This window comes from Stegodyphus dumicola, chromosome 2 (assembly GCF_044657685.1).
Source record: "Stegodyphus dumicola isolate Sdum_Otavi_A_Nest chromosome 2, ASM4465768v1".
NCBI classification, from domain to species: Eukaryota; Metazoa; Arthropoda; class Arachnida; order Araneae; family Eresidae; genus Stegodyphus; species Stegodyphus dumicola.
The window spans coordinates 229,541,937-229,557,919 of NC_140769.1; the positions used below are offsets into that span (position 1 = coordinate 229,541,937).

At 32.5% G+C, this 15,983-nt stretch overlaps 2 protein-coding genes across 6 annotated transcripts in view; one reads left to right on the plus strand and one right to left on the minus strand.

Annotated features, from left to right (window-relative positions):
* LOC118184426 (uncharacterized) overlaps nucleotides 1-15,983 on the minus strand; it is a 235,469-nt gene that overhangs the window by 173,972 nt on the left and 45,514 nt on the right. For 2 of the 4 annotated variants that reach the window (XM_085811867.1, XM_085811863.1), the window contains exon 1: nucleotides 9,770-9,950. The exons of the other annotated variants lie outside the window; for them this stretch is intronic. The gene's annotated coding sequence lies outside the window, so the exon portion shown is untranslated. Of the gene's footprint in view, nucleotides 1-9,769; nucleotides 9,951-15,983 lie in introns of those variants that run through there. 4 annotated transcript variants of the gene reach the window in all.
* The window catches only part of sicily (NADH dehydrogenase (ubiquinone) complex I, assembly factor 6 homolog sicily), a 217,872-nt gene that overhangs the window by 61,893 nt on the left and 139,996 nt on the right, over nucleotides 1-15,983 (plus strand). The gene's annotated exons all lie outside the window — the stretch shown is intronic.

The window sequence follows — 15,983 nt, forward strand, 5'->3', positions numbered from 1 at the left end:
TAGAGAAATTGAATAACTGCTAATTTTTGCTTAATTGGACAAAATGCATCTTTTTTTTTTTAATGGTAAACCCTACAGAAATTGTTCTAAATAGCAAATTATCCCATAGTATATATGTGATTTCGTCTTTCGAGAGACAATACACTTGAATTTTTCACAGCAAATTAAGGCTGTAAAAGCCGCCATTTAGCTAAAGGAATCTATCTAACTTCTTTATTTTGCAGATTATGTAAAGATTTGTGTAGATTTGATGGACTGAATATCGTACCATCGTGTGAAGCTGTCAATCCCCAACGTGTAACATTCCGTGCTATAACTAATTTATCATTACGGGCATAACTGAAAGCAGTGTAAACGGGCAAAAATTTCCTTTTCTCCCAAGGAAATGACATTCGCACAGTAACAATAATGGTATTCCTCCCCCCCCCCCAGGTATTAAAAAGTAAAAACTCCATATTTTCTTAATCGCGCCGTATGTAAATACAAATAACTTTATATCTAAACCAAGTCCCCATTTTTCAACATGAAAGAATACGAACACATTGACATGAAAGATAAGAACTCATACATAATCTAGTAGTTTTCAATCGTATTTCTGATTTCTGTTTTCTCGCGAATCATTCAAATAAATGAATTCAAACCAAAATCTGTAACTTTTCTATGTTTGGAGAAAAGAAGTAGATTAAAAATCTGGTATTCGAAAAAATACACATGATCAAAGGCTCTTTTCCCCAAACTCGTCGGTATCATGAATTGCATAAAGATGAATGGCGGAAATTTTCAAAGAAATATGCTTTGAAAGTTCTTTAAATCTTTTGAACTGAATGAAGCAAAGACTTAGATTCATCCGTGAAGTGTTGCCATTTAGGTAGTACTGAAATTACCTTTTAAAGTGATCTATTTTGCTGTTCGTTTTTATTGCTCCTAAAGCAGGAAAGGGTAGGAAAACACCAAACGATTCCGAACCAGATAGGGATTTTTTAACTGCAATAATATATTTTAACGTACTTATATCAATTGAATATTTTATTAAAAATATTTGATGTGGATAACCCATGAATTCCTTGTATGGCCTATTAAATTATACGCATTTTTTGCTACACTTCATTTAAACATATTTCTCCGAATTTCATTACAGATATATTTCTGAATCAATCAATTTATTTCTCATTTCACGGCAAGGCAAAGGTACACAAAAACTCAAAATATCTTTATTAAAAATGGTAAAATACAGAAAAACCTAAAACACACACACACACACACCAAAAAAAAAAAAAAAAAAAGAGAGAGAATATTTTTACGATTAAAATTAAAGTTTCTACGCCAAAACAAGCAATTCGGGCAGCAGGCAGGAAGACAACATTTTCGGTGAACAAAACTGAAAGTTAACGTTTGGTCCCACAGGACAAATAAACACTGAATTTGGTGCACTAGATGACTTGATTCACTATTGTGCTAAGAGTTTTAAATGCAAACAAATGGCTCTCTCGTTAGGCCTAGCGTCACTTAAGCTTTTAAACTGTTGATAATTCTACAACTACAGCATGCAGATTAATTAAAGGCATAAAAACCTTAACCGGGAGATAAGAGCAACATAATTTAATCATTTTTAAAGCAAAAAATGCACAGTTTATCAACATATAAGAATTTTAAAAAAAAACTGAGCTCACCGAGTCGAGTAACAGAGCGGGTATATGAATAGTGTTTGAAAAGTTTTGGTTTTAATATTTTTAAATTCTTTGTTGCAATTATTTGAAATTTTTTAATTATGAATTTCAATTTTCAATTTAATTATGAATTTCTTTGTGAAATATTAATTCTAAATTTCTTACTTTATAAGGTATTTCTCCCACTTCCCTAGGTGTAACGGTAGCACGCTGGGTCGGTATTCCAGAGGTCCGTGGTTCGATTCCCGGCGAAGGCGGTTGCATATTTTTCATCTTTTCTGCTTCCAATCAACCTAATGACTCTACAACTTTATGTCTTTAATGATAATTTTTCTGCATCTTAATACGCGAAAATGTTTATATTTTGTTTTCAAAAGAATTGTTTTGTAATTACATATATATATATATATTCCTTCCAGCAATGGCGCAAAGAATATTTAATTAAATATGTATTTAAATTTAATTTTTTTAATTAAACTCATTTTATTCTTTTGAAACAAATATATATATATATATATACTTTTGGTGCGGCCGATTGCAACCAAAAATGAAGGTGCATAACTACAAAATTTCAACGTTCTGAGACTACTCATTTTTATGTTATGCGAGATGCCTGCATACGTACGTACGTACGTAAGTACAGACAGAAAAAACGTCTTCTGAATCCATTTTAAATCACTTTTATTGTTGGGGAAAAAGAGTTTCTTTATTCTGTCCGTACTTACAAATGTCAAGCAAAAGTATCGTTCAAACGGATTCGAGAGCGGTCAAGATTGATATTTTCGTTGAAATATGATACTCGGAATTTTTTACGATTGCAATAGTTCCTTTCCTCTACTTCGTACAAGAAAGGAAAAAGGAAACTAAGGAATAAGATTTTAAGAAATGCGTCCATCGCTTTTAAATTTTTTGGTATATTAAGCAACTGCAGATCCATTCGAAAGACGAATTAAATGTTTTACATTTTATTGAATGGCAATACGAATTACTAATGTCGAAGCGCGTGGAAGATAAACTACATTTTGCGCAATACAATAGCAAAGCTTACCAAGGAAAATAAATCATACATCCAAGCTAGGGTAACGTAAAGTAAATTTATTGAAAGACTCCGCTAAAAATGTTTACAACGTCAAAATAAGATATCAGAATTTTAGTGTCTAAAAGTTGAAATGTATGTAGTAGTAATGTAGACAAAATGATATAAAACTCAAACAAAGTGGTGATTCTGTTCAAAGGTTTAAAATGTATTTATAAATTTTAGTAATTTAATATTATTAGTAAATTTTTGATGAGTCTGAGCACAAACTGTCAGTTTATAACTTCACTGTTAAGCAATTACAGCACGATTAAACTAGAAACGTAAATTAAAGATAGTATATTTGCCGAATGATTTACAATCTACTCTATGGCTATTGTGTGGAAGATATATTAAAGATCTTATGCTTCAGGCAGTGGCAACGTTTGCCAAGACATGGGAACAATAAATATATAGTGACATATATTTTTTCTACAGCGCAAGAGCAAAATAAAATGCTCTGTTAAACTAAAAAGTTCCTTTAATTAAAAAGGTTGTTTTTATTCTGAAAAAAGTCTGCTTTCAGCTTTCACACTCAAACTCGAATTGCACCCCGGCCAAATGCAGGATGCTAAAGTAGCTAACAAGCTGAAATTTATTTTCCAAAAGTCATTAAACCAAGCTTCAAACGTTTTCAGTAGATTTTTGTCAAAACATACATAAACAGTAATAGAAATAGCGCAAAGAAAAATTCAAATTTATACTTATTTTCTTATTGAAATCTAAAGTTTGGTATGCGCAAGAAGTTTCTGTTGGTTATGGTTTGTAATACAAACATACTGACAGCTAAATATTAAACTTTCAGACAGACATTTATTAAAATAATTCTGATATATTGAAGTAACCACTAAATAACTTACTTTTAATTTAAACTAAAAATAAATTCCCCAAAAAAAGTAAACTTCCCAAAATGTACAAAACTTGATAAATAATGACAATATATTCTCTTTCTTTTATTTATTATATTTTGCTTATGATGCATAGAGAAAAAATATATATTTGTATCCAATAATGATAAATTTAATTATTTTTTACTGCAACTTTAAGTTACCACATGGCGTTCCGATTTTAGCAAATAACCTAACAATTTTGGTAATATTGATGTTATTTTGACAATAAATAACCTAACAATTTTAATTTAATTTAATAACAATAACCTAACAAACAATTGTAACTGTTAGGTTAAGTTTATAGCCTTAAAGAAAAATTACTACAGAAATTTACTACAGAAATTACTATCTTATAATATAAGATAAAATTGGCAATTACTATCTTATTTTAAATTTTTTACTACAGAAATTACTATCTTCATCACGAAATATCAGATACACATCAGGAATGTGGTTCTTTTCTCAGACTTAATAATTTTCAATTACGGAAAAAATGTGAACATGTAAATGTACTCTCAAACAAAGCCATTATTCTTGTCGCAAAAATTCGTAACTGAGGGTATTTATATTCTGACAAGTGGGAATCAAAGTTAAATCAAATTTATTTCTTCAAAATCTGTGAATAAGATTTATATCACAAATTAATTAGCTCTATTCGTAGATTTTCTGAAAAGTTAATCACGTTCGTTGTATGGTAATGAGAATAATGTCAAACTGGAAGCAAAATCATTAAAATTTTAATTTTCCTTCGAATTTCCATAGTAATGCTAATTAATTTACAGCAAATGTTTTCGCGAACAATGAAAAATTGTTTCGAAGACCAACAGTGAGACCAATGCGTCTAAGCTACATTCGTCATATCTTCTTAGATGGTTAAAATTTCCGCAATTATGGAACTAGTGGAAGTTCATTCGTCAGAAATATAATTTTATTTTGCACACGTTGAATTTAGATTACCTCTATCCAAAATCTATTTCAGAACATACCATCTCAGTTAAATAACCCCCTCTTTTGAGGAGGTGTATCATTTTCATTTAAAATACAGAATCCTGTCTAGAAAAATAAAATCTGTAGGTACGGTTATGGCTTAAAAACTGACGGAAGAAAGGAACGAAAAAAAATTGGCGAGCGTTGTCATGTGGTTTACTGCAACCTGAAATCTTCAGATTACAATTCTTTTCTTACACTCAAAATTTTTTATTAATGTCGGGTTTTAACGAAAGTTTCCCGCCACCGCAAACAGTTCGCGTTGGCATGTTCCAATTTACTTCCAATTCTGAGGCAAAAAGTCACCTACAGAATGTCACCAAATCATGATTATAGCTTTTAGGTGCTAATGTTTTATTATTTGACACTGTGAAGTTTTGAAATTCTATAGCTACTGAAATGCTTTTGAATACTGAAAGTTCAAAAACAAGGACTATGACATTCAAGAAGCAGAGCGCTCTGGCCTGCCTACTGACGAGGCCCGCCTGCAAGAACTCATAGAAGATCAGTATGCAACCACTCGAGAGCTTTCTAAGGAGTTAGATGTTAGTGCCATGTCCATTAGTCGCGCTATGCACCATATTACCTCCCCCCCCCGAGGGTCGACTTATTCGAGAACTCGGCGAAGCTACTGTCTAGGATCTGTACCTAGGCAGTCTCGGCCACAAGGGTATCCAAATTATGAACGTAATGGTTCTGGAGGCCCTGGAAAGATGACTTATTGCTTGGCCCGTGGGTTTGGTAAGTCCTAGAACTTAGGTCTCTAGTAGTACAGGGGTAGCGTCTCGGGTTCGCTGGGTGATGTCTCTGAGCGACAGGCAACCCGAGCGACTGGCAGGTAGCAAATAGACAACCAGCGTCGCCGCACGGCGGCTGGTGTCAGTCCTCTCCAAGGTGCGAAGACAGGGGTTCGACCCTGTGCTGGTTATAAGGTTGGATTGGCCGCGTAGTGCCGGTACCTGGTCTGGCGGAACATGTAATCCATTATAAAACTAGTTATGCATCACATAAACTTGAAATACAAGTTCAATCGCTGGGTGCCGCATGAGCTGTTTCAAGCAGATAAAGACAGACGCGTTCGGGACTGCACGAATCTGCTCGACTATCAATGCAAAGACAAAATTCTGGATCGAATCGTCCACTTGCGATACAAAGTGGATTTACCTTCAACAACACAGGCTGAAAAGGGAATTGGTTTGCGCCCGGTGGGCCTATCCGCAGCGTCAAAAAGCGCAATTTGACTAACAAAAAGCTCATGCTTTGTATCTGGTGGGATTGCAGTGGCATTATCTACAAAGAATGTAGAGTTATTAGGTTACCTTGATGGTGGAGACGTGAAAAATTACCAATGCGCTCACCGGGACTCGAAGCTGGAACTCTCGAATACGCGCCGGCTGTCCTACTGTTACCCCACAAAGGCATTTAGAAAGGAGGACGAAAAGAGTATCTGGAAAAGGTAAATCCCTCGACAGTAAGGTGTACAACGAGATGCTAGTCCGTGTCGACGCTGCTATCAAGTAAAAAAGTTGAAGTGAGTTCCGGCTAGAAAAGGTAATGTTCCATTAAGATAATGCAAGACCACATGTGTCTGCATTCACCAGCTGGACTCTGTACGGACTCGAATAGGATCTTTTACCACACTCACCATATTTAACCCCGCATATCTTCACACCTGCAGCTACATCTTGCTGGTGCTACTTTCCATTCTGCACAGGACGTCCTAAATGTTGGACTCGTGTCCACTACGTTTCTGGGCCGAAGGCTTTGAAAAACTACCAAAACTTTGGCAGAAGATCATACATTTGAGTGGTGCTTACTACCCAGACTAAATATACTGTTTTCATGTTTGTTTCCCCTAACTATATTAAGAACGTTTTTTGGCGGAAAACTTTCGTTACAACTATATATAATAATTTTCTTCAAGGTTTTCGGGTGAGAAAATCAGATTTTTCATGCGTTTATAAACATTTTTAACTTCTGACAACATAAGCCAGAGTAAGGAACTACTCATAGGTCAAACAATCAGTCTGTATTTTATTATGAAGAATATGCATATATGTACCTATCTCTTCTTCGCGTTATAGGAAAAAGGCGGCACCTATAGCCTCTAAATTTTGAACACACATAGATGTGCACTTTGAGGACCGAATTTTGAATTTGTATTTTTTTTTTTTTTTTTTACCGCAAATTTAGTGAATTTTTAATTAAGAAATTCGGCGATTTAAAAGAGCATAAAATATTAATTTTTCTTTCAAATTTCATCGGTCTGTTATTTATGAGCAAACCAAGCGATTTAAAAGCAGTAAACGCAACTCTTCATTTTATTATAATTAATTACAAGCTGGATTCATTAAAATCATTATATAGTTATTCTTTTTTATAACGTTTATTTTAGGCGGTTGGAAATGCAAGCGCTAATGGTTTAAAAATGACTCAGCTATGAAGCAGAAAGCGTATAAAAGAACATTATTTAAAAAGAAAAAAAAAAAAGGCAAATTAAAACAGAAAAGAAAAAAAAAATCCCTCTTAAAATCTTTTGCTTTCATAAAACTTTATACAATACAGTTTCTTACATTACAAAACATTTTTTTTAATTTGCAAAACTTGAATAAAACGCCCATTTGCAGAAGAAAGAAAACAAAGTGATTAATATCAAAAAACTAGATTAGAAACTAGTATTAGTAGGCACGAGGACGGAAGAGAATTGCAATCTGGGAAACTTCAGATTGATATCTTACACTACAGAGATAATTTTATCGTTGAAAAAAATCCTAAAGCTATTTTTTTCTATTGAACGAAATTAAAGCTATTAAAAAATTAATTCCACTTTTGAAACACTTCTCTGCTTGTTTTCGTATTTCTTTCCCAAACACAAAACTGTGTAAAATATGGCGTGCTTTTCAGTACAAAGCACTTTTCAACATTTCGATGTTTTCAGTACTTTGGCATTGAAAACATCAAAACGTTGAAAAGTTCTATGTTAAAAGTTGATCAAACTGTTACTGATACTGTTTAAAACGAAGATTGGTATTTTATCATAAATAAAAAAATAAGTATATAATAAAGGAGTGCAGTCTATGTGTTATTACAAATTTTATTGTTAATAAGTATTAGGTAATTTTTCTCCAACAAACAACTTTAGATAAGAACATAAATAATAATCGTTACTCTTTACTATTTTATACTTACTATCCACAGCTAGTTTATTGATAATATGATATGATTCAAATTTTCGTGATTAATCTTGAGAATTTTGGTAGATTTTTTTGCATTTTTTGTAAATATTACATTTTTTCACGAGCTTCAAATAAATCTATGTTTTTCAAATTCTTTCCTCTTATTTTATAATTATTTATTGTAACTTCTAGGTTTTTTTTTTTTTTTTTTTTTATATTTCAATAATTTTAATTTTTCATTAGAATTTACGAGAAAGATAACTTCGCAATCTGAAGTAAAATTTTGAAGATCCCAAATCAGTCTAACAAATGTGGAATACTGAAAGAGCTGCCATGCCTTATTAGTCAGCATCTGCTAACACTCCTATACCAAATGATATAGCACAACATATACTACAGAGGTGGATTAACAGAGCCTTCTCTAAAGGAAAAATTAAGTTTTTTTTTTTTTTTTTTTTTTTTTTTTTTTTTTTTTTTTCTCCAGAACAATGGAAAAATTACTATCACAAATGATCAGAATAAAACATAACCGTCCATGAAAAATGTAAAAAGAAAAAAATAGAGGAAATTGTTCTTTAATGCGATTTATAATTTAGCTTCTTCGTTTCCAATGGTTTTATTTTTCCGTTATTAACAATATGTTATTTTTGTTTTCAAAGCTAATTTATGCAACCAAACGAATTTATTTTCCAAATTAAACTGATTAAACACTAAATTATAAAAATTTCTCTTATGTTAATTATTATATGAGATATTCCCGTTCCTTGTGTTTTTAACTGCCTTTGGATTAACTATGATTTTGTGTTAACTGCGGATTGTAAAGAAAGAAAAGATGTCATAGATGAAAATAAAGGAAATTATATCGTATGAAATACAAAGTGTGCTATTGTGGTAAAAATTGGTAAAAAGGAATGCAATATGAAAGCTGAAGTAAACTGGAGTTGGGATTTTGTTCAGAAATGCGAAATGACGAAACGCGCTTCTCATTAATTGTTGGTGGTTGTATGGAGATGTTCCAGTTCCCGTTGATAAGTTGTGATCTTTATATGGAATAATCAATACTTCTCTTGTTTTATTCTGTAGTTTTGCCTTTTAATTAAGAATTTCAGTTATATTATTTACAAATTCCAATTTTAAATTTCTACAACAGAACATATTTATTATCTAAATTTCACTTCACATGTCATCAGAGATAATTTTCATTTATATATTCTCTATTAAATTAAATTTCTCTTTGCAGCAATAGCACAGGATTTTACTTTTTTAAGCTAAATAAATTTTTAAATTCCTTAATTTTATAATTTTTCTTTACAAATTTTACATACATATATATAATACATTATATCAAATGCCCTCTACGTCGACAGAAACTGTGTTTTTCATGCAACAGTAGTGTTAACATAGAATTTCACTAATTTATAAATTTCAGTATAGCAATTTACAGGAAACATCTCGTTGCAACGACCTCGCCTGTAAAACGATCACTTCTGAAAGTGACCAGTATTCCTGAGAACATAAATAAATGTCAATGCTGAATGTCATTTCCCTAAGAAGACCATGTCTATAGACCCAAATCATATAGAATCATACACGGCCCTCTTAAGACAGGATTTATTTTGTAGCATAATCTTATTTCAATTAAAAATTAGTTATTTGTATTATTACTCTTTTAAACGTTTTATTTTATTTACTTTTTATTTATTAACAGGGAAGTATAAATCCTTAGACGGCATATTTTTGCGAAACATCATAATTTTCCCTCTGATTTTTTTCTTTCCGCTACAAAATTAATGTCTTATTTATAACTTCATTCATAAAAATGACACTTATTGTCTTAAAAATATCAGTAACAAAATCTTCTTTTTTGCAAAAAACTACTTCAATTTCTAAATGCAAAAATTCTTATAAGTAACAATTTTGGAATTTTTCTTTTTGACATTAAATATATAATAAACCAAATTTTAATTCACTTACCAAAATCCTACAGAAAATTAGCACGATCGATTCGTATTCCGAATGTCGGAGGCATTTTCACATAACACAGTAATGAAGGAATTTGTCAGAATCAAGAGATCTACTTCGAAAACGAAAGAAAAACTAAACCATGTGATTCCCGTTAATCGCTCGTCGCTATCACATCTATCTCCTAACCAAAGGTTCTCTAGTATCTGCCGCTTCTCCTCAACGATCACAAAGTCGGTGAGCTACCTGTAGGGTTACTGTAAAAATGGCGTGAAAGTCGAGCAGAAAATGTCGCCAATCTTTGAAGCTTTTCCGCAAAAGCCAAATTTATACAATATGTAATGTTAAAATATGGGCGATATTGCTCTCGACGTGGTAAACGACCAATACCAGCAGCTGACTCTTTTCTTGTTCTGGTCAAGGCGGGAAATTGGGTACCAAGGTTTTCTCAACCGAGGGAAGGGAGATTTTGTAGATTCAGGGGGTTGCGGTCAGCCTTTTATTTAGCTGTATTCAGTTTTATTTTATGACTATAGAAAACTACTTTTGTTCAAGTTTGAATATTTATCAGCGATTTCTACACATTTTATTCTTTAATTTACAAAATACGTTAAAAAGAATCTAAATCTAAATGAATGTATTTGTATTTTTCGAGTTAGGGAAAGAAGGGGGAAAATGGTCTAGCAATAGTGAAAAGGGTGCATGGGGGCAAAACAGGTTAAGAACCTTTGGTATAGAGAGAATTGTGGGTCTAATAAAATATAGGAACAATCGACCAAATCCAAATGATGATGAATTATCATCTATCCCGTTTGAATCTGTGTGCCACTGTAGTTAGGTTTTCGGGAGCGAGAAAGACGTGAAAATGTCTCCAAGATTCGAACAGCATAACTTGCAATCTGCTAACTAGATACGTTAAACATTTGGCTACAAGAACAAGAATTGGGGGGGGGGGGGGGGAGGCAATAATTCTTTAAAAGTTATATTTCCAAATTTTGAACAACAAAATTAGTTTCACGAAGTCAACAATTATTAGTCCAAAGATGCTTTGTCCTTGAAGGACTATTGTTTTCGTTTTGCGATTTGGCGTCGAATCACTATAAACGGCGAATCACTTTTTAAATTGTTGCCACCAAATATTAGAGCACTGTATTATATTTAAAGAAAATAAATAAGGAAGCATCTCCATAAATGCATGTATGTTTCTCGCATAGTGATAAAACAACGGTACCTAGAGCCATCAAATTTTGAATAACGTACGTCTCCACCCGAATATGGACATTTGGAATTTGTTTTATTTTCTGTTTTATATTTTGTAAAGCATTTATGAGTTTTTTTTTATTAAGAAGCTCAACAGTTTCAAAGCGAAACATAGCAACACTGTACAGTTGAAAAAAATTATATATATGAAAGCTTTCAGATTTTATATTATGCCCAAAGGGGCGTTTTTTTAATATTTTGTGTGTTACCTTTATTTATTAAATATCATGTTCTTTGCCCTTAAACCATAAAATTCAGTTCAAAAGCGGTATCGCAAAATAATTTTAAAATGAGCATGTCTTTAGAATTCCCGATACACAGTCTCGCGCGCTGGAGAAAAAAAAATTTTTTTTTTCGTACAGTGTTGCCATTGCTCGCTTTGAAATCACTAAGTTTGTTAATCAAGTGCTCGTTAAAGTTTCACTAAATATGAAACAGATAATAAAACAAATAAAAAATTAGGGTTTCCAGATGCCCATATTCTTTAGAGGATTACGTTATTCAAAATTTGATGTCTCTGTGTACCGTCGTTTTATCACAATACGAGAAACATACATACATTTATGCAGATTCTTCGTTATTTCATTTCTTTAAATATAATACAGGGCTGTAATATTTGGTGCCAACAGTTTGAAAAGTGAACCGACATTTAAAGTTTTCAACGCAAAATGCCAAAACGAAATTAATAGTCCTTCTGGGCTTACGGCCTTTGGACGGAAAAAAAAAAAAAAAAAAAAAAAAAAACATTTTTATCTCCAGCGTGCGAGACTGTGTATCGGAAATTCTAAAGATATGCTCTTTTAAATATTTCGTGATACTGCTGTTGAACTGGACTTTAAGTTTAAGGGTGGAGAATATGATATTTAATAAATAAAGGTAAATAACATACAAAACGTTAAAAAAACGCCCATTGGGTGTAATATAAAATCTGAAAGCTTTCATATTTATTACTATTATTATTATCTTCTTTTTAGTTTTAATCAGCGCCAAAGCCGGTGCAAACAGTGCTGTCGCACCGGGTGTAGAATTTAGGGGCAGCAAAATATTCAGAATTTAAGGCAGGAACTGGGAAGGAGAATTAATAGGCGGCAACGTTTTTAGAATTTAGAGAGATACCGGGAGTAGAATTTAGGACTCACAGAGATTACACCGGATGGTAAAATACCTAGAGCCGACCCTGAATATCAGTAACACATTATCAATGAGATTATTGAGTTTAAAACCATTTTCTCACAATTAAAATCTTCCAACAATTTTGTAGCGGGAAATGATTACAACTTTATAGTTCTAACATTCCAACAATTCTACAGTTCGAAGAAAATCCCCCGAGTTTGCCCCTAAACCAAAAATTAAGTTAAAAATATCGTCTAAAATTCATTTAAACAAAATTTTCTGCTCTATCTGATGATGACAGCAGTCAATTTTTGAGAATTTTAGTTTCTTCATTAAATGAAGATATGTTCGAGAAATCGTTTTAACGTTAAATTTTAAAAACTAAATAGAATTTTTAAAACTTCGCTTCTCCACATTGAACTGTCCTCCACAAACAGTGTATGCAATTCAAATTTTTAATTCGACAGCTTATCAGGACATAGTCTAAAAATAGACGACAGTCTTTTGACAATAGCAACGAACACCATAACGAGATAGCTAAATAAAAACTTATAAAAATGAATAGTACAGTACCGTTCATTATAATGAACATGCGCGGAATTTCCTGGAAAGGAAAAAATAAATACAAGTATATAATCTTGATTTTCCTATCCTTAAAAGTTAACTGTAAATTCTCAAAAGAGGTATCGAAAGAAGCATTCTTGGGAGCTCCCCCCCCAAATTAAAATATATTATAAATAGTACTAAAATATATTATAACAGATTTATAAATGGCCCCATATCTTCAGATAACTTAGCGCCTTATCAAGTATAAATCTGGCTCTGCTTCGAACACACCTGAAAATAATCTTCCAGATCAAGTTTGTTTGGAATAATAAATGTAATTTAGTATAGTGATTTGTTTTTAGTGTTGAAATGATTTTAGTGATTTGTTTTCCAAAATTTATCTAAAGTATACCCTCCCTTACTCCAAAAAAGAGAGGAGATTCTGTGAATTAAACTTGTCAAAGAAACACAGTCTTACACCATCGGATAAACTGGAAGACCTTAAAAGAAAAGTATCATCACGTATTTAATTGCTATGCTATCTAGAGAAAATAATTGTCCCCATTCAAAGGCAGAAATTTTTTTAATTTTTTTTTTTTTTTGTTTTTTGTTTTAACAGACTAAAACAGCGTAAATAATGCATAAAAAAATTTTCCTGTTCACGTTTTTAAATTAATGCCCTTTAAGTTAAGTATAATGTTTTCAGATATCAAATCATCTTGGTCGTATGCGATTATAAATGAGGTAATGTGGCACGCGTGAAACATGTACTGAAACATTAACAGAACTTTATGAAAAAAAAGATATAACATAAAAAAAAGATGTACATAAGAATGACGCATTCATTTCATTTACATTCCTCTTTGATATTGTTTTAAAATCTGTCATTTTTAAAAGCACGAAGGTTTACTTTTAGTCACTTATGATCAAGTTATGAAAGTTAAACAATTATGTTTTACGGTAAAAAAGTGTACTTCAGTTAAAAAGCTTTTACATATAAATATATATGTATATATATATATATATATAGAAATTAAATATAGAAATTAAAAAGCTTTTACATATAAATATATATATACTTTAATTAATTTAATATATATATACCTTAATTCATTGCTTATTGATATGATTATTTAAAATGGATTAATCACATCGATAGTTAATTAGAAAGCTCTGTGTAAACAGTAATCGTCCTTTCGAATTATTCGAAATTTGTCCGCAACGAATAACCGGAAATGCAATTTATATTCAAGTCAGGTGCAAAACACCGTTTCGTATAATGAAAAAGGAGAAATGCATGAGAAAAAAAAAATGATAAAATAATAACGCAGTTTTTAAACGCTTTGAGGTCAGTAGGGAAATAGATTTTTTTTTTTTTTTTTTTTTTTTTTTTTTTTTGTATGTATACGTGAAGAACGCTTTGGATCAAGGAGCCACTGGGTCAGTCTTCGAAACATGTTGCCAGATGCAAACAGAGTATTAAACAAAAAATAGACAAGAAATTAAAAAGAAAGAAACAGACGATCACAAAAGAACATTACTGCGTTAACCGCGGATAATGAGACCTGTGCAAGAAACCGGTTCCGCCTGTTCGATGGCAAAGTCGCCGACATGAAAGTTGACGTTTCTACAAGTCATATTTTCTAATACTCTTTTAAACCCAAAGATTAATGCGAGGCTGCCGAGGTTTTCTTCGCAGGAAGAGAATATTTTCTATTTCATGGGGGCGGGGAGGTAAGATTAAGTGACCTGGCTGTGAGAAGAATCACAGAGATGTATAGCAACGCCGGGAACTAAACGATTTCAAGGAGCCGAAAACAATTATTTATTTAGTTCAAGGAACCTGGTTATTAAAAAAAAGTAAAATGTGTTGAAGTTGAGTGGGAAAGGTCTGATGTTACGCTGAATTACTGCAAAAAACAAATGCAATTGATGTTTTAGTTTCCTCTTTTACAGTTTTGCATAGTTACATTACATTAAACTAAACTGAAAATCTAAATCTTTCTAAATGAAAACTTCTACAACGCAAACTGCGTACATTCATCCTGGACAATTTGAAAAATACAGTTTTTTGTAAAATGTAAATAAAACATAATAAGAAACTTTAAAAAAAATTATCTGCCTTATATACTCATAAGGAATTGAGTTAATTTATCCGGTTGAATTGAATTTTACTCATATAATACAAAGGAAATAACCTTATTAACATATTATAGAGTTAAATGATACACATGATGGCTAAAGAGAATAAGTACCGGTAGAAGTGGGCGGGACACCAGAATTTCACCTGTTCCCCTACTACAACTTCTCGAGAGGACTTACGGTTCGCCATGTATTTTGCGTGTGCCCTTGCCTCTCATATCCTATCCAAAGATATCTAAGCCTTATCGAGGATTCGAATCTGGGACATCATTATGGCAATTAGCGTCATTTATCCCTACATCGGCTGGGCGAACGCTAAAGAGAACAGCAGAACAAATACAAGGAGATCTGTGGTACGCAGTTACAGGTAGTTTTCAATGGCGTATATTGCTCAGCCTCGAACTGCTGCATAATCTATTGCTATTGTACAGAATGACAGCAAGCTATTGCTTGTTGTTATTCCTGCGGTAGACAGTCACACATTTGTTAAGTGGTGCGTTCCAGATTCCGAATACTGCTGCACGGCAAGAGTTGGCGTTTCATCTGCTTCAAGCATGTCCAGCTGGCGAGTAGATCTTAGAAATGATGTAGGAAGTCTGAACAGTGTGAGCCATGTGGTATATTTCAACAATTCTGGAACGTTAAATATATAGAGCAATAGAATCTCATCTACAGATCATTATAGAGTGGATCTGCTGTCGCAAGTTACGACTTCCCAGGTCATAATGTCTGTAGCGAGAATCAATGGGTTTCTCTATAACGAAACTGAGGTACTGATGTTGACTAAAGACCGTCTACATGCGGACACGATAATCAGCTATTCCCAAAAGAAAAATGGTTTTCATCATTAAATACTACACATAGTCCGTGGCGTTCCAAGACATAGCATTCTGCATGCCATGGCATAAGCATTAATAGTATTTGGGGCTGTTTCCATTGATGCGAATGAAGCCAACAATACTGTGGTATTATAGGCAACACACGTAGAAGTCTTTGGAATTGCAGATTTCCTTCTTCGAAATGTTTCGCGAACTGGTAATAGCTCGTGAAAAGAGAATACTGCTGCATGTGTTTATTTAGTGGAAAGGATCGTTGTGAGATCAGAATGTGCCTGAACCGCAATTCTTCTATGCTCTTTATTAATGTGCTTTTCCTGATTTGTTGG